Below are 26,015 nucleotides of genomic sequence, written 5' to 3' on the forward strand. Positions count from 1 at the left end.
TTTGTGTTAAAGTGGTCCTCAGTAAACGATTGTCGGATAAAATCCTCCTTAAATGGGGAAAAAAGGTTATTCCCAATCGGTGGATTATGAAAATATGACTTTTCGTTGTAGATCTTGCCAACAGCCAAGAAACCTACAAAGTGTTTCCCGTATTCACAAGGCACCTCTTCGCACCCTGAAGCCAAGGAGAAAATTCATGGATGGCAAGATCTAAAAGGACCCAATAGTTCTAAGTCTATGGTGGCTCGTGGGTTGGGTAATTCTCATAATCAAAAGACTCTTGATGCTAGCATTTCTCCTACAAACCCAACTCAAAATCATGATATGCCATCTCAACCATCATGGGAAGAAGCTCACCTGTCAATTAGTATGGCACAAAATTCAGCGATATTTTTGGCATTTGCAAAGAGTGGACAAAAACATACTCATGAATTAAACCATTCAGAAGATACTGACGAGGAGCTTACAAATATGTTAGAGCACTCGACAATAGAAACATCTCAAGGAAAAGAAATCATTGTCTCAAAAAATCTTTCGGATTGAATAAACGTGTAGAAAAAAAAAGACAAGGAAAAACATCTCAAGGAAAAGAAATCATTGTCTCAAAAAATCTTTCAGATTGAATAAACATGTAGAAAAAGAAAGACAAGAAAAACAAGCCAGTATATAATCCTGGAGTCTAAATTCAAGAAGGAAAAATGAAAAATATAATATTATATAACATAACTAAGAATAAATTAATGTGATATAATTCATTTTTGATAAATAGTAAACTATATATAGTTTTTTATAATAATAAAAATATTATAAAATTTCAAAATTTAAAAAAAAAAATCAATCGATGATTAATGTGTAAACTACTACAAAGAAAAAGAGTGTACTTATAATATAAATGAGTGTACTTATAATATAAATCTATTTTTTATGAGTAGCTTCTTATCTTTCCATCCATTTCATGTAGTCTTTCAAAAAGTTATATCTATTCTCCATCATAGAAGTGGAATCAAGCACAGCATTAGAATGCATCAATCAAAGTAGACGAAAGTCATGCTGAAGGGAAAAGACATGTATTTGACTTAGGTTGAGTGCTATGAGAGCTTAATGGTGGTTAGCGAGTCTCGTGAATGTTTGTAGGTTGGTCCAAGTAGTGGCACAGTGATTGTTGGCTTAGTAAGGCTCCAAGTATTACGTAAAACATCATCTTGCGGTGTAAGTGCAAGTGAAACTCAATTTTGTTATTACATGTGTATTTTTTAGTAAAGAAAAACAAATAAATAAAGCATAAGAAGCGCTAAATGATAATGATAGTGTAATCACACACCAAAATCCATGGAATAATGAGCAACCAAGAATAAGAAAAACAAATGAGTTAATATTTAATATGTTTAGATAACTTCAAGTAATATGCACGACCTAAGTTTTATTTAACTTTGGATCTATTAAGTATAGAAATGGAGAAAAAATAAATTGAGATTAAAATATGTTGGTGCTTAAAAGATTTTGAATTAAGATGAAGATGTAGTAGGGTATATGTGATAGGTTTATGTTTTGTGTGTTTATATCTGTATATATCTATGTGTATAGGTGTATGTGTATGTTTTTTTAGGTGAGGTGGGAGAGGGTACGAAGAAATATGGAGGAGATGATGCTAAAATGTTTATTTGTTAGTATTATTTATTATTATTATTTTTTATTTTATGTGTTAGCATAACAATAGGCACATAGATTGCACATCTCTATCATCTTGTGTTGTAAATGCACCTCTTAATCCAATCAGTGAACAATCAACAAATGCAAATAATAAATGGTGAATGTGTGACACAAGAAATTTATATATGTGATGAAGTGTGTAGAGATCAAGCAACCAGGAATGTGTTCTAACTTTAATGAATTTTCTAGGAAATGGATTCCATCTATCATGAGAATGTAAATGATGTTGTAGGTGTGTATGAGTAAATCAAGTGGGAAAGAGTTAAATCCAATATGTGATCCAAAATAGGGGAAATGATTCCAAAATTAGCATGACTACGACACAAAATACATGTTTAATTAACCATACATGGTATTTGAATTATTTCACCGCCAATAAAACTTAACAAATCGAACAAGCCTCACACCATGGATAGCAAATAAAATTTGCATTTTACAAATCATTTGAACAAAAGGAAGCCTAAAAAAAATGAACCCATTTGCATGTCACAAGGAATTCTCTAGTTTATGGAAGATAGAATGACTTTTTTTTATGTTCCTATTCCATACAATATATAATAATAATTTTTAAATGGGGAATAGGAAGACATAGTCACGGGAAATGATACATTTCATCGTTGAAATTTTATGTGCCTTTACATTAAGTTCTCCAACCCTGATGTCAATTAGGTTTATCCCAAGTGGTTGGGAGGAACCATTGTTATCCTCCCCGCCCAAGTTCAATTTCTACAAGTGACATGATGAGCTCGCATTAAGGATAATGTTGTAATGGCCTAGAGCTTTGTCGTTGAACCATGTTGAGTCTTGATGAATATCTTACCCTTGCTTACAAGCTAGAGGGTGGGTGATCCGTAAACTGTCGTGGATATTCCACTGGATAGTTCGTCATAATAGATCTAATAATATTATATTAAAACTCTAGAAATTCTACACTATTATAGTTTATTAAACTTTAAGATATGTGGATTTAATTGTAATTAGTGCATGCACGCGAATGGAAATTATGCAAAAAAGTAGAGAACGACGAAATAAGCACACACACACAAGACACAAGATATGCTCTCTCGAAAACCCTTTCAGGAGAAAATCCAGCTGGAAGGTGAGGTCTCTTCACTCTCTTTCTCTATCTGGAAATATGGCTGCAGGTATAAAAAAGTAATGCATGTGGCCCATGGGCTGCTACAACGCACAAATCCTCTCTATGCGCTCTACCTCCTATCTCTCCCGGCTATCTTTGCTCAGCTATGGAACAAAATGCTCTCGAAAGAATGGAATGCCTCTTCTTCCTAGTGGCCCGGTTATAACACAACCCGATAGCCTACTAGTGGTAAAGTTTGACGACATCAACTCTTAACTAGAGTTACAAAATAGACTCTTCTAGAATCTTTTACATTACAAACACGTGGTTTATCCCCTTTTCCATGAATGATGGGGGTGGGCGCGATATCCTCCCAAACTATAGGTGTGAAAATAGGAAGGTCAAACTCTGAGTGGCATAACTTTTGCATAAGGACTCTGATTGACGCACTTCTTGCATCGTTGGAAAGGTCTCTATGTGTAGAATAGATTGAAAAGGTGCGCTAAAGTAGCAAATTTTTACCCCCAAAAAACATCGTTTGATGCCTCAAAACGATTCCAAAAGGTTTTAGACCCTATTTCGCCAAACTATGTTCTGCCGGTGAAAACGGTTCCGTGAGTTGATTCTTCCATTTTCTCCACTCTAAATGCATTGATCTGGATGACAAACAATATAATGATCCAATTTAGATCAGTGGGGTGCTTCATTACATGGAAAAGGGGAAGAAAAAAAATCTCCAACCCCACTATGAGTTTTTTCTTTTGTTTCGTGTCATATGCAACAAATCCAATGTGCTAAGTTGGGTAACAAAGTGTCAATGCAATAAAATTGCACTCTATGGGGTTAAATCACAATGTTAGAGTGTGCGAGAACATGTCTTTTAACATAACATTGTTTGTCACTATGACAATCATATATAATTGTTCTCTGTGATGCATAACCTATATACATTGCTCGTTTGATATAACCATTTTTGTGCAAACTCCTGAACTTGGGAAAATTCATCACAAAACTTCTTTGTAGCTCAAATCCAAACTATCTTAGGCTTAGTAAACTTCTAATTTCGAAGAGAAAAACTCTCGACTTGGGACTTGTTATCCACATTAACTTTATAAAATTGAGGAGACTTCTTTTTGAGCTATTCTATTTTGTACCATTTTGATGTTGTTTATGTATTATATTTTTTGCATAGTTAACCCCGTTTGTGACACACATGCGTTAGGTGCAATGGGGTGGTTATGATGTAGGGGACCATAAAATATTACACACAACCACTCTAGGAACCCAATCATCGCCCATAGAGCACAAAGGTCCTTATTTGTCAACATTAATAGAAATTAAAGACTAGCATTGACAATGAGGAAACTGAGATATTTGTTGGGTATGTGTCTTTGCACGACTAGCTCTAGGCATTGTTACATTGTGCCAGGTATAGCGGGGGGATCACAAGGGGTTGATAACCCCCCTTGCACGAGGTTTGGGGCAGTGCCTCGTAAAAATTAAAATATATATATTTGTGTGTGTGTGTATGTGTGAACCCAAATATAGGAGGTGGGCCCAAGGATGGTGAGCAGACCTTCCCATAGTTTTGTGCATGGTGTTTTGCACATGGTTTTGGGCATGACGTTTTTCCCATGGTATTTTATAGTTTTGGAGGGAACTATGATTATGTTATAATCCAGGGTTGATGGATTGGGGGTTTATGAGTGCTTCAACATGTATATAATGTATTGTAACATTGGTATATAATGAAAAATCAATCTGGTTTTCCCAATTTTCGGTTCCTAGAGAAAAATATCTATGTATATTTCATGTTCTTGCCATTGCATATTTCCATTTTTTAAGAATTTGTTTGCAGGTAATTTATGTAAAGGGTTAAAACCTTCAAAAATTACAAGAGACAATATAAGGGACAATAACAAATTTTCGTTTCTTTATTCACATGCACATTAAATTGTTCTTACAATCAGTGTACAATCCTGATTTGTGTTAAGACTTTGTACAAACACCATAGGTTTCATCACTAGACATAACCAATTTTTCCTCTTCTATTATGTTCCATCCTCCCTTTTCCAACTTCTTGGGCTCTCTTTTTTTCCTTCTAGTTTCTCTAACTCTTTCTCCTTTTTTACGAATTCCTTCATCCCCCTTTCTCCCTCTACTCTTTGTGTACTCCTCTCTCTTAAACGTCAGTTAAGGAAACTAAAGAGTCAGGGTGGTTCAAATTCCTCAGTCATTTCCTACTCCAATCATCATTCCTTCACACATTGAACGATCACGATGGTTTGACTTCCCAACTAATCATTATTTCTTCGTTTGGTTCCCGAGATAATCATTATTTCCTCACACAGGTGGCCCACTAATTCACCATGAATTCCCTTGAGACATTTGGAATTGTTGCAAGTCATGATCTATAGTGTTGTAGTAGAGTCATCACATCATAAAAACAAGGCAGTGTCGCAACAATAATCAAGTGTTGGAATTGTAATGACAACAATGTCATAGCATTATAGCAACGAGGTGGTATGACAACAACGATGAAGTCATGACACTATAATAGTAATCGTGTTGCAACATTGTAACAACAAGGAGGTGTCACAACAACGATACGACATTGTAATTGCAACAATGTTGTAACACTGTAACAACAAGGTAGTGTCATGGCAACAATGTCGCCACACTATAACAATAGGGCAATGTTGCAGCATTATAACAGTTGTGCATTGTCGCATCACTATAACAACAAGTTAGTTTTGCAATACCGATGAAGTCACAACACTATAACAACAATGATGTTGCAACACTCTTAATTCATCCTCTAAGCTACTAACTAAAATCAATCTTTGTGGATTTCTTTTAGGCCAAATATGATCTTGCATTAGACATACCTAATAAGAAAAACATGAGTTGCCATCTTATGTGGATGTGGTTGCAGTTGTTACAAAGGAGGAAGGCCTTCATTGGTGTGTCAATTCTTCTTAAAAAATCCACGATGCATCCTCGAAACCTCTATTTCTCAACTTGACCAAATACTCATAATAGTCTTTCCTTTGAGTGCTTTTATTGACCCTCTTTGCCATAACTTTCTCTGGTGCTTTAGCTAACTTGAAGGCAATTGTTTCTTCCACTCATCTTAAGTAACTTTGATTTGGATCTTGGGAGGAGGCCCCCAAGATCTAAAAGATTGAAATGGATCTTGGGGGGAGAGACCCCCAAGATCTGAAAACTTGAATTGCCAGAAGAAAAATAAGGAGAATGCCCAATAAACAAAAAGGAACTTATGAAAACCCACTGATCTAGATTTAAACATGAATGCAACAAAATACAGAGGTAACCATAAAGATAGTTATGCAGCGGAAATAATACTTCATTTCATTAATGGAAAATACTGAATTATGCTTATCTCTGAGGAGAGATGTGTGGCTACATGCCTCTGAACTGTAAAGGCTACATTGTGGCAGACAATCTGTCCTTTTACAAAATGTGACTTGTTACTTATAGTATTTTTCAGTTACAATACCACGGGTCAATTCCATGGGTGAATGAATACCATGGGTGGATTTTACAATACCACGTGCGGATGCCATTTACAATACCATGGGTAAATTCCATGGGTCGATGAATAATATGGGTGGATGAGTACCATGGGTGGATTTTACAATACCACGGGCGGATGCCATTTACAATACCATGGGTAAATTCCATGGGTCGATGAATAATATGGGTGGATGAGTACCATGGGTTGATGCCATTTTCCATTCGGATCATTCCTCCCTCCTTAAGAAGCAATGGTCCCCATTGCGTAAAGTTCCCTCCTGCGAAGCCTTTGTGGAATATGAAGAGCCACTGAAGATAAGGGTTTTATGTGGTTAACCCAAAACCCTAATAAGCAAAGATCCGAGGATAGAGATACCCTGTAATGCTTGTGACCAACTGTGATTCTGACAGTGTGCGGCCTAGCAAATGGACTTCGATGACAAGGATTTTATGCGGTTGACCCATAACCATGATGTTGGTTGCTGATGAAGTAGCAGGTGCCTACATAGCCTGGGGTGGTAGGGCACGTCTCCAAATAACCCAAGCCGAATGCTACTATGCTGAAACTGATGAATGTGAAGCAGGTGCCTACTAAAGTGGGGTGGGAGGGCACATCTCCAATGGAAACCCACTCCGAATGCTGCTCCAAAGTTAAAATGGACATAACTCGGCCAATATAACTCAGAATATTTGTTATAACCTATTTTTAGAAGCAGAAGGATCATTTTGCATCTTCCCATGAGTTGGAAATCCCTATCTGGACACTCTGAGATCTCAGATTCGCGCTGCAACAGTTCTGCCGTCACAAAAATTCTGATAAAATAGTTGATTTTAAATCAGCGATATCTCCCACATCCGAACTCCGATTCGACCTTTTTTTTTTTTTTTTTTTAAATTGGGTGATTTTTCGAGAGGAATCCAGATCTAGTATTTGTTTTTGTAAATTTTGTACCAAATTTTTCAGATCTGATCTGCAAAGTCGCCACCCAAAAAAAAATCCTGCAAAAAAATGAAAAAAAATAAAAATTCTTCCTGCTTGACCCAAGAAAGTGCTCTGTGGAGGTTGTAGCACATGCCTGAATTTTGTTGAATATTGCTGCAAAATTTGAAACTGAAATATGCATCAAACCCTCATTCCCATGGAATCATAACCTGCTCTGATACCACTGATCTGGATCTTGGAAGGAGGCCCCCAAGATCTAAAAGATTGAAATGGATCTTGGGTGGAGAGACCCCCAAGATCTGAAAACTTGAATTGCCAGAAGAAAAATAAGGAGAATGCCCAATAAACAAAACCACAAAGAAACTTTTTATGAAAACCCACTGATCTGGATTTAAACATGAATGCAACAAAATACAGAGGTAACCATAAAGATAGTTATGCAGCGGAAATAATACTTCATTTCATTAATGGAAAACACTGAAATATGCTTATCTCTGAGGAGAGATGTGTGGCTACATGCCTCTGAACTGTAAAGGCTACATTGTGGCGGACAATTTGTCCTTTTACAAAATGTGACTTGTTACTTATAGTATTTTTCAGTTACAATACCACGGTTCAATTCCATGGGTGAATGAATACCATGGGTGGATTTTACAATACCACGGGTGGATGCCATTTACAATACCATGGGTAAATTCCATGGGTTGATGAATAATATGGGTGGATGAGTGCCATGGGTTGATGCCATTTTCCATTCACATCAAACTTCTTCATCATCCCTTTATCCTCTGTGAAACTCATACAAGTTAGCAACATTAAATATTGGGGAAATGTTATATTTCTCTAGTAATTCCAACTTACATGTATCATCATAAATGTTCTTAAGGACTCGACATGGTTCAGATTTCTCTTACTCAAATTTACTATATGCACCTTTAGGAAATCTCTCTTTCCTTGAATGTTCCTTCACGATGTCTCCTTCTTCAAAATCCTTTTGTCTTATTCCCAAATCCACCCCTTTCTTATATCTAGCATTGCTTTGTTGTGGCTTTAATTTTACCTATTCATGTGTTTCATGCATGTCCTCCACAAAATCAGTAACATCACCACTCCATTTATCTTATAGGTTTTGAAACTTAACAAAAATCTACAAATCCCTTTGGCGACTTGCCATAAAAAATTTGAGATGGAATCTTTCTAATAGACCTATTTATTGAATCATTGTTAGAAAATTTAGCTTGGGCCAAAACTAAATCCCATTGTCCTGGTTTTTCTCCACTAAAACTCCTCAACAAATTTTTGAGGCATCAATTAACCACCTTAGTTGTCTATCTGTTTGTGCATGATATGTGGAACTATACAACAATTGAAAGCCCATTTTCTTCCAAAGTGCCCTCCAAAAATGTCTAAGGAATCTAGTACCTTATCGAAAGTGATACTCCTAGGTAGCCCATGCGATCTCGCAATTCCTTGGAAGAACAAAATAGCCACTTTCGTAGCATCATTAGTTTTCTTGCATGGTATGAAATGTGTCATCTTCATAAACCTATCTAGTACAATCATCACAAATTCTTAACCTCTTTATGCTCTAGGAAATTCTAAACAAAGTCCATACTTACATCCTCCCATGGTCTCTTAGGTATAATTCATTGTGCATATAACCCTATATTTTGAATCCTTCCTTTTGCCAACTAGAAAATCATGTAGCACTCAACAAATTTCTTGACATTCTTGTTAATCTTGGGCCAATAGTATCTTTCCTTCACCAGTGTTGTGGTATTTTCAACACCAAAACAACCATCAAAACCTTTATTGTGCAACTCTTTAACAATATTCACCTGAAACGAGCTTCGAGGAATGCACAAACTTTGATTCTTAGATAGGAATACTTCTTGGATGTGGAAATAGAAATAAAAATTTCTATCAATATTCCAAGGTGTCTTGCATGCCTTCCAAGCTTATGCCAAATATGCATCCTCTTCATACACTTCAAGCTCATAACTTCACTTGATAAGGCATTCATTAGTATTATCCTTCGACTTAATATATTTGTAACCTTATTTGATTTTTCAAACTTGTGTTTCAAAACAAATGTGCGACTTCGCAAAAAATATATCCAATTGTAATGTTTTTTATTAAATCTTACTTTAACCATTGATGCACTAGAAGGCCTTGTGATTAATAAATAAGACAAACTCCTTTAGTGGTAAGTAATGTCGCCATTTCTTTAGAGCTTGTATAATGGCAAAAAAAAATTGATGATAAACAAAGTACTTCTTAGTATAATTCAACTTCTCATTAAAGAATGCAATTGGTCTTCCCTCTTGACTCGAAACTTCTCCAATTGTTGAACTAATAGCATCACAGTCCATTTGAATTACCTTATTAAAATTTGCAAGTGGCAAAATTGGTTGTTTAGTTACTTTCTTCTTCAAATTTTCATAAAATTTCATGCCTCCTATTGTCCTTTCGAAAATACCTTTCTTCATACATTCTATAAGTGGTGAACAAATCTCACCCAAGTTTCGAATAAATTTATTGTAGAAGCATGTTGAACCATGAAATTTTTTACATCAAAGGTACACTTAGGTATTGCCCAAACTGAAAGGCCTTTGCCTTTTCAAGATCCATCTTCAAGCCTTCTTAGGAAATTATAAATCTTGACTACACTAACTACTCCTTCATAAATGTATACTTTTTCAAATTTTGTAGTAGTTCTCTTCCCTTGACCATTGTAACACCTTTATCACATGCTCCATGTATTCTTCCTCAGTCTTACTAAAGATCAAAATATCATCCAGGTATACAACAATTTTCTTTCCCAAAAATGGTTTCTAGACTTCATTCATAAGTTTTGTGAATGTGCTTGGAGCATTGGTTAACCCAAATGGCATGACTCACCACCTAAACAATCCATTCTTAGTCTTAAATATTGTCTTTCATTCATCATCTTCCTTTACACAGATATGATTATAATCACTCCTCAAATATATCTTTGAAAAGTGCTTAGTTGCACTCCAACATTCCATGAAGTCATCCATCCTAGATAAGGGAAATCTATACTTGATTAATAGCATGTGAATTTGCACCATTCACCATTGACCTCCCTTCGTATGTTTTAATATTGTTGGTACATAATAGGGACTTAAACTCTCTTTGATCAATCCTTTGGAGAGAAAATACCTATTCACTTCTTCGCTTTTAGTTGGAGTCATATAATGCAGAGTTTTAGTAGGTAGAATTGACTTTGGTATCAAGTCAATCTAATGTGATATACTCCTCATGAGGGGTAATCCTTTTGGAAAATTATCTGCAACAATCTCCTAAAATTCTTTCAACAAAGGTTACACCTTTAGTGGCATAGAGCTCCTCCTCCCACCTTCTTAAACTTGTTTTGACATTATGTGTTGGGAAAAATACTAAGAGGGGGGTGGGCGTGGGCAGGGGGGGCGTGGATCAATATTTTAAAAACTCACTTAAACCTTTCAATTTCTTATTCATATTTTTGTATGCTACTATCATTAAGTAAACTAGCGTATGTACACAACTATAATGAAGGAAAACAATGTTTATCCAGTTAGCTAACTTTTCATATATTTCATCATTTGTTTTACTTTAACCAATATGTTATTGCTTCATTAGCCTTTAATTGAATAATAACAATGAGTAGTAAGAACAAAATAAATAATCACATATAAGCAACACATCAACACGTGAGTACACCAAGAATTTTAGGTGGAAACCTAATGTGGCAGAAAACCATCGTTGTCATCGTCTCTATCATCATCTTTTATTATAAAGGAAAAATATTACAATCTTGTGTTGGCACAGACTCATACCAATAGGCAGACACCCACCTGCAAAAGGCTACAACCTTCACTCATTCTCTAGAATCGACTAGAAGGGAGCTCCAACCCCCTGATCTCGTTTATCGGTTCCTATCGGAAGGGAGCTCTAACTCCCTGATCTCGTTTATCGGTTCCTATCGAAGGGAGCTTCAACCCCCTGATCTCGTTTATCTGTTCCTATCGGAAGGGAGCTCCAACCCCTTGATCTCGTTTATCAATTCCTATAAAAGGGAGCTCCAACCCCATGATATCGTTTATAGGTTCCTATCGGAAGGGAGCTCCAACCCCCTGATCTGATTCACCAGCTACCACTAGAAGGAGGCTTCAATTAAAGCTTCAAACCCTCAGCACCTCTGTGGACCACGTTTCATAATATTTCATACTGGATCCACCTGACCCGAAACAACATCAAACCTATAGGCCACTTTTCATCCCACTTCCATCATTTTAGCCCAATAACAAATGACAATTATGAAACAAATCACTGTATCAAATCACCCAATCACTTAATCATCAAAGCAACCACTGAATCTTAATCAATCAATACTACTATATCAAACTAAACCAAGATAGATCATAAGTACTCATCAATAACTCAAGTAACACATTTTCGCCCATCTCAAAAACCAATTGTTTCCATTGTAAACCTTGATTAACCATATGTCAAAATATATACCCTATTGTTATGAGTCATACCCGCGTATGTACGCGCTTCTCCTTAAAAGGACCTACGTACAAATCTCAAAGTACTGAACAACTGAGTCTAAATCACTGTCTCACTGAATCACATACTGAACCCATCGCAGATCACTGAACTAGATACAAATCATCACATAGTAGCATCACCTCTAGTCAACATATCATTCCATAAGCAATTCAACCCAACCGAAAATATCAAACACAGATTATCATGAGAAATAAATTATTGAAAAACAACAACAAACATAACAAAATTGATCAGACATCATTAAAAACTCATACTACAAAACCCTAGAAGATGTATGTGACTCTTATAAATCATATATGTGTATGTACACGTTTATCATTCACCACACCTGCTTACATATTTGTCCATACTGAAGAATATATATCCAACTACCTAGAAGAATATCCACGTATGTACGCAATTTCTTAATGACAAACCTGAGTACAGATCTGTAATCACTGAGACATGCCTTCCCTGCAACACAACATCTGTCAAACCCAAACCTTGACATGCAAACTGTTACAGACACACATCATAATATCATCATCACAAATCTATCAAACCATAAACAAATTATTAAACATGTGGTAATTTCAGATCCTTTAGATCTTATCCATCTCCATGCTCCCTGGTGCACCCCTATTTCAGATCAAGTTATTCATAAATAATCCATCACATGCACTACCAAACACTTGATCTCCTTCTCCTTATATACTATAATCCTTAACCAATACCTTAGGTCAATCCCTTAGTAATGTCGATGGTATACTTTGACAGGATCAAATAGCCATTGTCATGCTCAATACTATCGGCCAATACCATGGTAAATACCCTTGGTATTCATAATACCTTGGTGCGGAAATTGTACATGACATCTCTTTATGATACTTGCATATGTACGTGGCTTTTCTTCACAGGACCAACGTATACTTTCTTAAACTTCACCTTTATCATCTTTTTGTCTATGAACTGATATTCCTTTGTCCATCTCACCTATAACATTTGCATAACCATCATATTGACATCTCTATCAGGTAGGTTCCTTCTGTCTCTGAACTGATATTCCTTTGTCCATCCCACCTTTAGCATCTGCATAACCATCATGTTGACATCTTTATCAAGTAGGTTTCTATCAAGGACGACCTTTGTCCATTCTGTATGTCACACTGTATAATCATCATTTTGGCATCTTTATCAAGAGTTTGCTATCAAGGACAACCTTTTTCCATTCTCTCTGTCACATTGTATAGTCATCATTTTGACATCTTTATCAAGTGGGTTGCTATCAAGGACAACACATTAGTCGTAATGTCAATAATCTCCCCCTTTGGACTTGATGGCAACCACTTTGGTGTTTGGTCATCACTACTTGTTAGATACTTGTAAACACGTTTGTAGACATACCAAGCTTCTCTCCAAACATTCTGCTCCAAAAATTAAGCTACCCCCCCCCCCCCTTTGACATCAAGGGCAAAGGGTTGATCAATGTTGAATGAAGACTTATTGTTCCCTTTTGTAGAGAGGATCAATGCAGGTCTGATATGTTGAATATGAACATTAACCATGCTTCCCCTGAGCATGTGGTGAATCTTCAGGAAGATTTTCAAAACTCTAGCATATGTATGTGACTTTTATAAAGTATATCTGCGTATGTACACGTTTATCATTCACCACACCTACATACAAATTTGTCCATACTGCAAACTATATACTTGACTACCTAGAAGAAGATCCATGTATGTACATGACTTCTCAATGACAAACTCATGTATAGATTTGTAATCACTGAGACATACCTTAGTTGCAACACAACATTTGTCAAACCCAAATATCGACATGCAAATTGTTACATACACACATCATAATATCTTCATCACAAATCTATCAAACTATAAATGGATTATTCAACATGTGGTCATTTCAGATCTACTAGATCTGATCCATCTCCATGCTCCCTGGTACACCCCTATTTCAGATCAATTTATTCATAAATATTCCATCACATGCACTACCTAACACTTGATCTCCATCTCCTTATATAGTATAAGCCTTAGCCAATATATTAGGTCAATCCATTAGTAATGTCGATGGTATTCTTTGATGGGATCAAATATTCGTTGTCGCGCTCAATACAATGGGCCAATACCATGGTAAATACCATTGGTATTCATAATACCACGGTGCAGAAACTGTACGCGACTTATCTTTATGATACATGCATATGTACGTGACTTTTATTCACAAGGCCTACGTATACTTCCCTAAAGTTCACCTTTATCATCTTTCTGTCTCTGAATTGATATTCCTTTGTCCATCTCACCTGTAGCATTTGCATAACCATCATATTGACATCTTTATCAGGTAGGTTCCTTTTGTCTCTGAACTGATATTCCTTTGTCCATCCCACTTGTAGCATCCGCATGACCATCATGTTGACATCATTATCAATTAGGCTTCTATAAAGGACAACCTTTGTCCATTCTCCCTGTCGCACTATATAATCATCATTTTGACATCTTTATCAAGTAGTTTGCTATCAAGGACAACCTTTTTCCATTCTCTCTGTCACACTGTATAGTCATCATTTTGACATCGTTATCAAGTAGGTTTCTATCAAGAACAACACATTAGTCATAATGCCAACATTATGGCCAAACATAAATGAACCCTTTTTATCCCTCAAAAAATACTAAGTCAAACACATCATAATTTGGTTGTTATTGTTACTCACATCTTAGTTGCTACTACTTCCTGTTATTGTCACTAATATTTCTAGTGTTGGTTCCAACTTGTACTATTGTCCAACCTTTATGAACTCATAAGTATTCTTCTTGCCATCATGAAAAAAATATTTGTTAAATAACCATGGTCTCCTAAGCAATACATGGCATGTATCCATCTCCGCTACATTAGTTAAGACAAGTTCACTGAAGTTTCTGATTTGAAAGTTTAACAAGCACTGATTTGTTACAATACCTGCTATCCTTGTTGTGACCACAAAACTCGATATGGATTAGGATGGAAAACACAATTTCACTTTACTTTCCCTATGAATTTTGTGGATACCACAATTTTCGTACTTCCACCATCTATGAGCATATTACAACATTTGCCCTGAACTTTACATTTAGTCTAAAATACCTTCCTTCTTTTCTTAGGTTCTTCTATTGTCTTCTTTTCATGTTTAAGCGACCCCCTCCGTAACATTAGGTGCTCACCCTATTCCTGTTCAAAGACCATTGCTTTTCACCAATGTTGTTTTCCTCACCTACCTATGTGATCTATGTTCGAGCTTCAACTTTTCTTCTTGCATTTTGCTTTTTCGAACATTCAAGTGATTTATTCCCCTCTATTCCACATATGTACGAAGAAATAATATATTTACATTGCCCTCTTCCAAATCATCTACCTCTATTAATATCATTTCTTCCTTTATTTCATTGACTACCAGTGGATTCATTTTCCTTTTCAATATATCTAGCAATACTTGTTCTACCTCTACCTATGGGTCCTTTTCCTTGAAACTTATATTGTGCATTTATGCTAGTATTCTCTTCCACCTTGAAGGCAACTTGATAGGCTTCGTTCACATTTTGAAAGAAATGTGTGCTCATCTCATCTTGAATATGATATTTGAACCCATTTATGTATCTTTCCACTCTTTAGTACTTTGGTTCTTTAATCCCTAACTTGAGTGACAGTTTGAAAAATTCCTCAATGTAGTCCGAAACAATTAACTCCTTCTTCCCCAAATTATGTACTTGCTTACACAAATTCTGTTGGCAATCAACATGTAGGAATATCTCCTTGATTTTTCTCACCATCTTCCTTTATGTTTTAATATTATTTTGTTGGTTGTCGACCCTATCCTTCTAATCTATAAATTGTTGTGGATATTCCACTCAACAATTCATCACAACAAATCTATTGAAAAAAAAACACTGAAATATGAACTATATACTATGAGGGATAATTTTCCTTAGATTTTTGGATTTATTGTTTTATATGTTTATGCATGAAATAGATAAATGCAAAAAATAAAGAAAAACAAAAATTAAACACACAACATCACAATGAACAACAAATATGACATGGGAAAATCTTTTGAAAGAAAACTTAGTTGGAAGGTGGGGTTGCTCTACTTTCTCTTTCTCTGAATGGAAATGTTGCAAATACAAAGGAGTGAGTCCTGTGGCCCATGGGATGCTATAAAACATAAAGTATATTTTTTCTTCCCTCTCTCTATCCATTCTTGGTTACTCTATTGTACTATGGAACAAAATGCACATGAATAGAATTGAACCCCTTTTCCTCCTAGTGACCTAGTTATAACAAATCTTGATAGTTAACTAAGGGTTAATTTTGACCCATTCAATTGTTAACATGATTTACAACTCGATCCTTCTAGAGTTTTATTCATCATCACTATGTGGCTAAACCATTTTCCATGAGTAATAAGGGTTGAAGTGGCATCCTCTAAAATTATGTTGGTCAAACACGCTAAGTCAAATTCTGAAAGGCATAACTTTTGTGTCCAAACTCTGATTGATGTGATTCTTACATGGTTGGAAAGGCAGACCCTTAGACCCTGAGATACAATATGACCCTGCAACTTATGTAAGCATCAACAATGGCTAGCCATGGTCTTCCAAGGATGAGAGGATAAGCATTGAATTTGGTTTTGGGCTGGAGAACTAGGAATTTAGTAGGATACACCCAGGAGTCAATAGAGACCATTACATCCTCAATAACTCCCTCAAGAGCTACTGTGGACCTATCTGCAAGTTGTAGTACTGTTGCAGTACTGGAGTGGTATTTCTCAAGGATCCTTGGAGGTTTAGCTTTAACATGGTTTCTTTAGTCATCACATTGATGGCAGCCCTGAGATCAACCAAGGTGTTAGGGACAATGATGCCATCAATGTGCACATCTACCACAAGACTTCCAGGATCTAGATATTTTGGGAAAATCACTCTCCCAAACATCAAATCATATAATTGACCAATAACATTGATGGTAGGGGTGTCTTTCTTTCTCCTCCCAGGATGTTTGGAAAAATTCTCTCTGACAAGCTTATTGTAGATGGGAAGATCCTTTGTAGCTTGACGGAGGGGAATTTTAACACACTGGTTCTTCAATTCTCCCAGAAGTTTAGTCTCTTTTGGGGTGTGCTGGTTAGGATGGATCAATATCTCAAGAAAAGGAGGTGGATTTACTTGAGGGCTACTCTCTTCCTTTTCCTCTTCAAGCTCCTCAGGTGGAGATGGAGGTTGGTTATTTGGGAGCACTCTTCCAGACCTGAGGTTGATTTCTTGAATCTCCATAACATAGACAGGGTAAGATGTCTCTCCACTATAGACATGTTATACCTGCTTGTTATTCGGGTTCAAATTGGGTTGGCGAGGCATCTGAGGTTGCTTGGGTGGAGCAGGATGAGTGAGCTATGGTTGAAATGAAGGTGGAGGTAGTAAAGCAGGGGGTTGGTTGAGTTGAGGCCTCCACCCTTGTGATGGGTTATTCCACTGAGGATGTGGAGAAGCATATGGTTGAAATGATTGATTGACAGGTTGGGGTGGATACTGAGGTGCATAATGCCAAGAAGGAGGTGTGGTCCATGATGGATGAGTGGAAGAGTACCAAGGTGACAAGGGTTCACCCTGGTTGGGATGGTAATAAGAGTAGGATGCACCTTGCATGCCCTGCTAGTATGTCCAAGGTTCTAGGGTCTACCTTAACACCTTCATGAGATACAATATGACCCAGATATTCCACCTGTTATAATCCAAAGAAACATTTGGAGCTTTTTGCATATAATTGTTTCTCCTTCAATAGTTTGAGCACCCTGTCAGCATGTTCAACATGATCCTTCCAAGACTTGTTGTAGATTAGTATATCATCAAAAAATACTAACACAAATTTTCTAATGAAGGGTTTGAAAATGGAATTCATCAAACCTTGAAATGTAGAAGGTGCATTGGTAAGGCCAAAAGGCATGACCAAAAATTCATAATGACCCTCATGAGTTCTAAATGTTGTTTTCGGAATGTCTTCAGTATTCATTATAATTTGATGATATCCTGAACGAAGATCCGATTTGGTGAAGTAAATTGATCCATGCAATTCATCCAATAATTCATCAATGACAAGAATGGGAAAGTTATATTTAATAGTGAGCTTATTGAGCTCCCTATAATCTGGACACATGCGCCATGATCCATCCTTCTTGTGCACCAATACTACTGGAGTAGAGAAAGAACTTTGATTAGGTTGAATTATACCAGCCTCTAGCATTTTTGCAACCATACATTCAATTTCACTCTTTTGGGCATAGGGATATCTATACAGCCTGATGTTTGGAGGAACACTTCCTGGAATCAAATGAATAGCATGATCATGATCACGAATAGGTGGGAGGCCTTTGGAAGTCTCAAATGCCTTGGAATGATTGTCCAAGACTTTTTGGAGATCTAGAGAAATAGATGATTTCGATGTGGGAACCTCTAGCGAACATAATTCTACAATTACACCTCGTTGTTCCTTCTTTAGAAGCTTTGTCATACCATTAGAGCTGATTACCTTTCCGGTTTCCCTACAATAACTCTTAATTCAACTTCCTTTCCTTCTGCACAAAATTTCATGAAAAGTTCTTGAAAATTAAAAGCTATTGTACCCAAGGATTGTAGCCATTGGACTCCTAGTACAACATCAACACCACCTATTGGAATGGAAAGCATTGGGCTATTCAATACATATTCTCCCATGGATAGCTTGATATTATGGCACTTTCTAGAGCAATTTATGGTTCCTCCACTTGCAACTATCACTTGACACTCTGGTGCTAGATATAGGAAGCAATTCAATTCCTTAGCTATCTTACAATGAATAAAATTATGGGTACTTCCCTAATCAATCAACACTATTACCTTTTTCTTCTTAATATGTCCTTCTATCTTGATAGTTTGAGGAGTGGTAATTCCAGCCAATGCATTACAAGATATGGCCGAATTCATTTCTTCTTTATATAGGGTTTGTTCTTGGAGTATATCCTCTTCTTTTGACATTTCTTGTTCCTTTTCTTCCTCCTCTTCACAATCTATGTAGAATAATTTCTTCTCAACACACATATGACCTTTAGTGTATTTGCTATCACAACTGTAACAAAGCCCTTTTGCTCTTTTTTCTTCCAATTGTTGTGGTGTCAACCTTGTAGGTTCTGGAAGGCTAGGGGCAACAACACTTCCATGTTTATAGTTGTGAGTGGTAGGCTTCCTGATTGCCATAATTTTGCTTTCCATTTTTCTTGCTGACCTCAATGCCTTCTCCAATGAATCAGGTTCCCAAAGGCAAACCTCATGTTGGATATTATCCTTTAAAGTCCCTATGAACACATCAATCCTATGCTCCTTTGGAATATCTTTTACCCTTATGTTCAATTTTTGGAAGTCCTCAATGTGCTCCATCATTGAACCCTTTTGTTTGAGATTTATCAATTAGCTAAAAAGGTGTTGCTTTTTGTATCTTCATAATGTGCTCTCATTTGTTCCATAAAAATTGCCCAAGTGACAATTTGTTTACGAGAGCAAAGCCATCGATACCATACAAACTAATTTGGTTCCAAATATAAAGTTGCAATACGTACCTTTTGTGTGTTTTGCACGTTATGGAGATCAAAAAATTGCTCCATCTATAGCATCCATGTTCCGGGATCCTTGCCATCAAACTTCCTCATATCAATTTTTGGAACATGGTGGGTCTTCAATCCAAAATTAGAGTCTATGAAATCATGATTAACATTCTTTTTGTTCTCATCATGAGTTTCCTTTACTACCCTTTCACCATTAGTAACCATTTCTTGTAGCAACTTATTCAAATTTATCTTCAATTCTTCCACCTTAGCGTCCATGCCATTCATCTTAGCATCCATGCCATCCATCTTAACTTGCATGCCATTCATATCAGCTTCCACGCCATTCATCTTGGCTTCGGTTACCTTTTGTGAGAGTGAAATTTGTTGTACTTGGTCTTGTAATTTTGATATATCATGTTGCATTTCTTCCTCTTCTTCATGAGTCATGCTAGAGCTTCCAGGTTTCTTACTAGGTGTTTCCATTTTATTTCTTCGGGGCATCAATTAATGCTAATAATTCTTCACTATTTCCTTTGAATTCCTTCAAACTAATTTTTCAAACCAATCTTATGCAAAATTCGAAAAAACTACACACTTTTTTTTACTTTGTAAGAGCTCGATATTGAATCTATTTTATCTCTGTAAATGTGGATCTCGAATATCTGAAATTGCATCCTGTAGTAGCCCTTTGAGTCCTCTTTCTAACCCCACAAGTCTAATCAAGATTGGATTCTCCAAGGAAGAGTTATGCCAAATCTCCCACGGTGACCTGATTATAGACTAATTCAGTAGAACGAACTTGTACGAAGTGCCATGTGTCACTGTTTCGACCTTAGTACCTGAAACTGATACACATAAAACTACAGGCCATCCTCTTTCTGAAACTTCTTACGAAATTTCAATCTGATGCTCAGAACAAAAGTTATGATAATTTTCCCCAGGTCACTTGTTTGGAATGTAATTCGAGAGTCTGCAAAAACCCTAACTTCTTTAGATCATATCTTCGAAAATATAGCGAGACAAGCTTTGAAATTTGGACCCGAAGTTTAGAATGATTTCGGCTCAAATGGATTTATTTTTTTTTAGCTTTCGAAACGTCGCAGGAAAAAATTTATAGCGAAAATGCCACGATGACTTGTTTGGAGCAGCGAAACCCTAGAATCCAAAGCTCTGATACAAAATGTTAGGAAACCAACTCACAAAAAGATAGAAAAGATAGATCAATGCCTTAGAATTCAGCCTCTTCGAGGGGGAAACCTCCTTTACATTACACAAATGAACAATTCTTGGATGATACAAATGACTAAACCTCCCTTCTATATATAGGAGTCTAAGGGGTTACAATATAATCAAACCGACCTAACAGTAATAACATAAGGGCACAACAATAACAATAATTGGTTTCTATGGGGCACACTACTAACAATATGGGGACAATAGGGGCACAATAATAACAATAAGGGATACAATGACAATAGTAATGGGGGAATCACTAGTATTATAGGGACCTAACAACATGAGAATGCATATCTTTCTAAACCTATCAACTATCATGAACAAGTAGTCATGTCCCTTCTTGGTTGTTGCTAAACCTCTCATAAAGTCCATGGAAATGCTTTCCCAGTGATGAATAGGTATAGGTAATGGATGGTAAAGACCTTATTTCCTCTTAAAGGCTTGTTGGTACAACAAAACATACATCCTCATATGAACCTAGTGACATCTTATGGCATTCTGGGCCAGTATACATACCTTTGCAAATTAGAAACTATCTTCCTCGCACCAAAACGACTTGCAACCTAGGAGTTGTGAGAGAGCCTCTCTTATTCACTGTAGTCACTCACCTTTAGGAACATATAGCTTTTCCAACCTATAGAGTAATACAACATGGATATGGTAGTTAATTATATCATCGCCATTGTCCACATGACTATAAACTTGTAGTTGTTGATACACCTCCATGAAGTCCTCATCTAAAGTATACGCCTCTCCGTATGCATCATGGGTGAAAGGCTCCATATGCATCAAAGTTCCCAAAGCTACGAGTTTTGATGTGGGTCCCTTGAAAGCATGTTGGCTAACTTTTTTGTGCTACCCTTCTTTTACGTGATCACTAAATGAAATTGTTGTGAGAAATCGATTCACCTATAATTCCTACTTTATTGCAACTTACTTTGAGTTTGAAAATATAGTAGTTGGTGATATGTGTGGATAACTATCTCCTATCCCATTACATAGTGTTTCCACTTTTTGACAGCTTAAACCATGACATAGAGATCCTTGTCTTAGGTAGAATGGTAGAGAATTTCCTCATGAAACACGTCAAAATGGTAACATATAGGTCTTCCTCCTAACATAAATGTTTCTCCCATAACATACCCACTTGAATCTATCTTCACTTTGAAGTGTTTTTGCAAGTTTGGTGATGCAAGAATTGGTGCTTGACTAATTTTCTTTTTTAACTCTTCAAAGGCCTTGTACTAACCCTTTCCCCATTAGAAAAGCTTACCACCCATTGTTATGGCGTGGAGTGGTGCTACTACCTTAGTATGAATTCTTGTTTGACAAAATATTTGACTTCTTTAAATACCACATCTTGACTACACAAAGCCTTCTTATCTTATGGGTTCTAATCTTATAGCCTTTCAGACCATTTTTAAATCCAATAAAGATACACTTCATAGATTTCTTATCCAGTTTAATCATATTCTAGAATGTGTACATAAGCATCACAATCAAATACTCTAAGATTCTTTGGAGAATGCTTATTACTAGTCCATACCTCACATGGTCCTTTCATCCAACACTAATGAGGGTGATCTATTTACTAGATAACACATAGTGTCCACTGCCTCTACCTAGAATTCATGTCCTAACTCGACACTACTGAGCATGCTCCTCACTTTATCCATCAACGTCTTGTTCATCCTTTCTATGTCTCCATTCTAATGAGGTGTGTATGGAGTATCCTTTTGCATGGCTATATCAGACTTCTTACATAATTCTTCCCATGGAATTCTCCACCATCATCTATCCTAAACACCTTAATTTTCTTCTATGTCTTATTTTCACAAGCGCCTCAAACTCTTTAAATTTGTCAAAGACTTTAGATTTCTCCCCGAGGAAACAAATCCATGTATTCCTTGAGAATTCATATATAAATGAGATAAAGTACACAAATTTACCCAGTTATGGAGCTAACACAGGTCTAAACACATCACTATGCACCAACTATAATATTCCCTATGACCCGATAGAACCAAAGAAAAGTCTTACCAAAATCTTCTTCCCATAGAAACAATTTTCACAAAAATCAAAGTCCAAAGAGTAATTAGACATACCTTCTACCATACCATTATCATGTAGTACTCGAAGGCCCTTCTCTTCGATATTTCCTAGCCTTTGATGCCACATCATAATATTTTCTCTAGAAGATGCAAGAGTTTTTCCTTCTTCTACTCTACACTTAGGAACAATGGAGCTATTGCACCCATCACCGATAGTGCTCCCCAACAACTTATATAGATTTCCAATATGAAATCCCTTTAGCAATACCATTGCTCCTTGAACCATTCTACAAGTATCATTTTCAAACATTTCTTTTACACCCACATTGCTCATATTGCTTATAGAAATCAAATTTCTATCTAATCTTGAGATGTGTAGAACACCACAAAGTGTTTTAATCCTTCCACCCATGAGGTTCAACTTGATTTTTTCTTGTCTAGTGATTCTAGATGTCGATTCATCTCCTAAGGAAACACCACCATCATCAAATCTTTCGTACTCACAACTACTACAGGAACTTACTCTCCAACCATAGAGTGCATAATTTTTTGTTTCCTAGTGTTAACATAAATTAAAGACTCACAGATACAATGAGGAAATTGAGAAATTTATAGGAGACAAGATAAGAGACAATAGAAAATTTTCATTTCTTTTTCACATACACATCAAATTGTTCATACAATCAATGTATAATCCTACTATGTGCTAAGACTTTGTACACACACCATTTGTTTCATCACCATTCTTTTTTTTAATCCGACCTTCTTTTTTCTAGATTCACGGGCTATTCTTCTTTTCCAATTCCAACTTCTCTAACTCTTTCCCCGCCTTTTTTCAATAACTTCAACACCTTTCTCTCTTTGCTCCTTATTTGCTCCTTGCTCTTAAATGGCGGTTTGAACAATCATAGTGGTTCGATTTCCTTATTTGTTTCCTAATCCAATCATCATTCCTTCACACCCTAAATAGTCACAGTGGTTTGAATCCCCAACTATTAGTCGCTATTTCCTTATTTAGTTCCCTAGCTAATCATTATTTCCTCGCATAAGTGGCCCACGGATTCACCATGAAATCCCCTGGGAGACGTGGAATCACTACAATTCACAATCTGTAGCATTGTAGCAAAGTCACAACATTATAACAACAGGGAAATTTCGCAGCAACAATGAAGTCTTGACACTGTAATGACAACAATGTCACAATAATGTAGAAGCAAGGTAGTGTCGCAAAAACAATGAAGTTTTAACACAATAATAACAACGGTGTTGAAACATTGTAATAACAAGGTGTTGTTGTAGCAATGGCAAAGTCATGGCACTGTAACATTAATGGTGTCACAACACTGTAAGAGCAGGGCAATGTTCATAGTAATGGTGAAGTCACAACACTATAAGAGCAATAATGTCACATTAGTATTATTTCATCCTTTAAGCTACTAGCCGAAATCAATCAATTTTGATTGATTTTAGGTGAAAGATGCTCCTCAATCATGTTAAAAATGGGGCAATATCCCCTCATAGCTATGGGGGGTTTGTAGTTTTTTGTGTCCATTTTTTATGGTTTTCAACACATAGTTCTACAACCCATGGTTTTCTAATTTCGATTAAGGAATTAATGTTTTAATCTAGTCCAGGTCAATGTAATGAGGTTTTGGATTCCATTGGATCCTACATATTATATTGCAAACAATGAAGTTAAAAATAATTAGAATTAGAGGTGTGGCTTTGAACATTTGTTAATTTTCCTAGTTAAGGGTTTCTAAGGTAAAATCTCCAAGTATTCTATGTGATTAATATTTTTTCCTTTTATATTTATAAAGAAATATATGTATGCATTGCTTTATTGCAAAGGTTTCTAATTTACATTTATGGCATGGTGTATTTTCCATTTAGCCCAATTTCATGAAGTTTGTTCTTTCTAGGTATTGTATCCCAATCCTTGCATCATAGAATTGTATCATTTTTAAACTTGCACCAACATCCAAATCAAGTTCTTCAAGAAGTGACATGATAGACTTGTTGTTATCTCCCAACATAACTGGTTTGTGGAGCTTTGCACATTGTTTATCAAACACTAAATAGGTTCTCATACATGTTGGTAAATCTAACTTGAATGATTTATATCTAATATGCATGATGATATTGTATTGGACATGTTTGAGTGAAATTAACCTTTAGTTTTCTCATGAAAGCATGCTTTCTAAAGACATGCCTAGTCTTTCTCTCTTACGTGAATTGATGATTTTTTCAATATTAATCATGTTTGGCTTTGTGCTTATATTAACTCTTCCAACACATGTTCTTGAACTTGACCGAGAACTTTATAGATGTGGTTGATGAACTTTATGTCATAACCATGTGTTGTCACAAAGTGTTTGTTGACTTGAGAGTGTAACTAAGAATATGTAGTGGATTTATAGGAAGAATTGGAGGCAAGTATCAATTGGTGAAGTTTCTATCACATTATGCATTATGACATTATAGTTGTACCCAACTTGTAGGATGTTAATATCCCAAGTATTTTGATGTCAATGACTGAAATTTTGCAAAAGTTGAATAATAATGTGATTTGCTTATACATAATCATCCCAGCTTATATATTAGATTGTGTGGTGCCCCATTCAAACCAGAAGTTAATTTTGGCACATAAATATTTAGCTTATGTGGCATTTATTTGTTATGACAAAATATTTTAATAATTGAAACACTTGATGTTGGAATTAGAATTTTAATGTGGGTCATGTAGGTACATCATACTAACCATTGAGGATGTTGTTTAATTTTAGTATAAAGGGAGCTTATTTCATATAGTCTTTAAAAGGCAACGAGTGATGTTAGTATTGTTAAAATCAACAAGGAACTCAACAAAACCTAATGACTTTTACCATAATAAGGAGTATGATGGAAAATTCAATGATGAAGGTTCAAAATGTTGGAGCTAGAGATCAATATGTTGAGCTAAATAAGAATACAATGATTAATTTCATCTTACAAGTTTATCAAAAGAGTGATATTTTACTTTGGCTTTCTTATCATGTGATACTTTACCAAATACTACGAAATAATGTAGACTAGAACAATTGTGCATATTACAAAAAAGAGCATCATTCTTGTTTTGTAAGTTTTACCTTTAGTTTATGATGTTTTTATCTCTAAATTTATCATGTGCAATACCTTCTCTAAGATGAAAAAAAACAGAGTGTTAAAATTTTGTGATTTTGTTGCAATTGAGCTAGTCAACTTAAGACATATGAATAAGGTTCTTCTTAAGAAATGCAC

This window comes from Pinus tabuliformis, chromosome 2_1, assembly GCF_031772625.1.
Source record: "Pinus tabuliformis cultivar Carrire ecotype Pingquan chromosome 2_1, CPIR1, whole genome shotgun sequence".
Lineage (NCBI taxonomy): Eukaryota > Viridiplantae > Streptophyta > Pinopsida > Pinales > Pinaceae > Pinus > Pinus tabuliformis.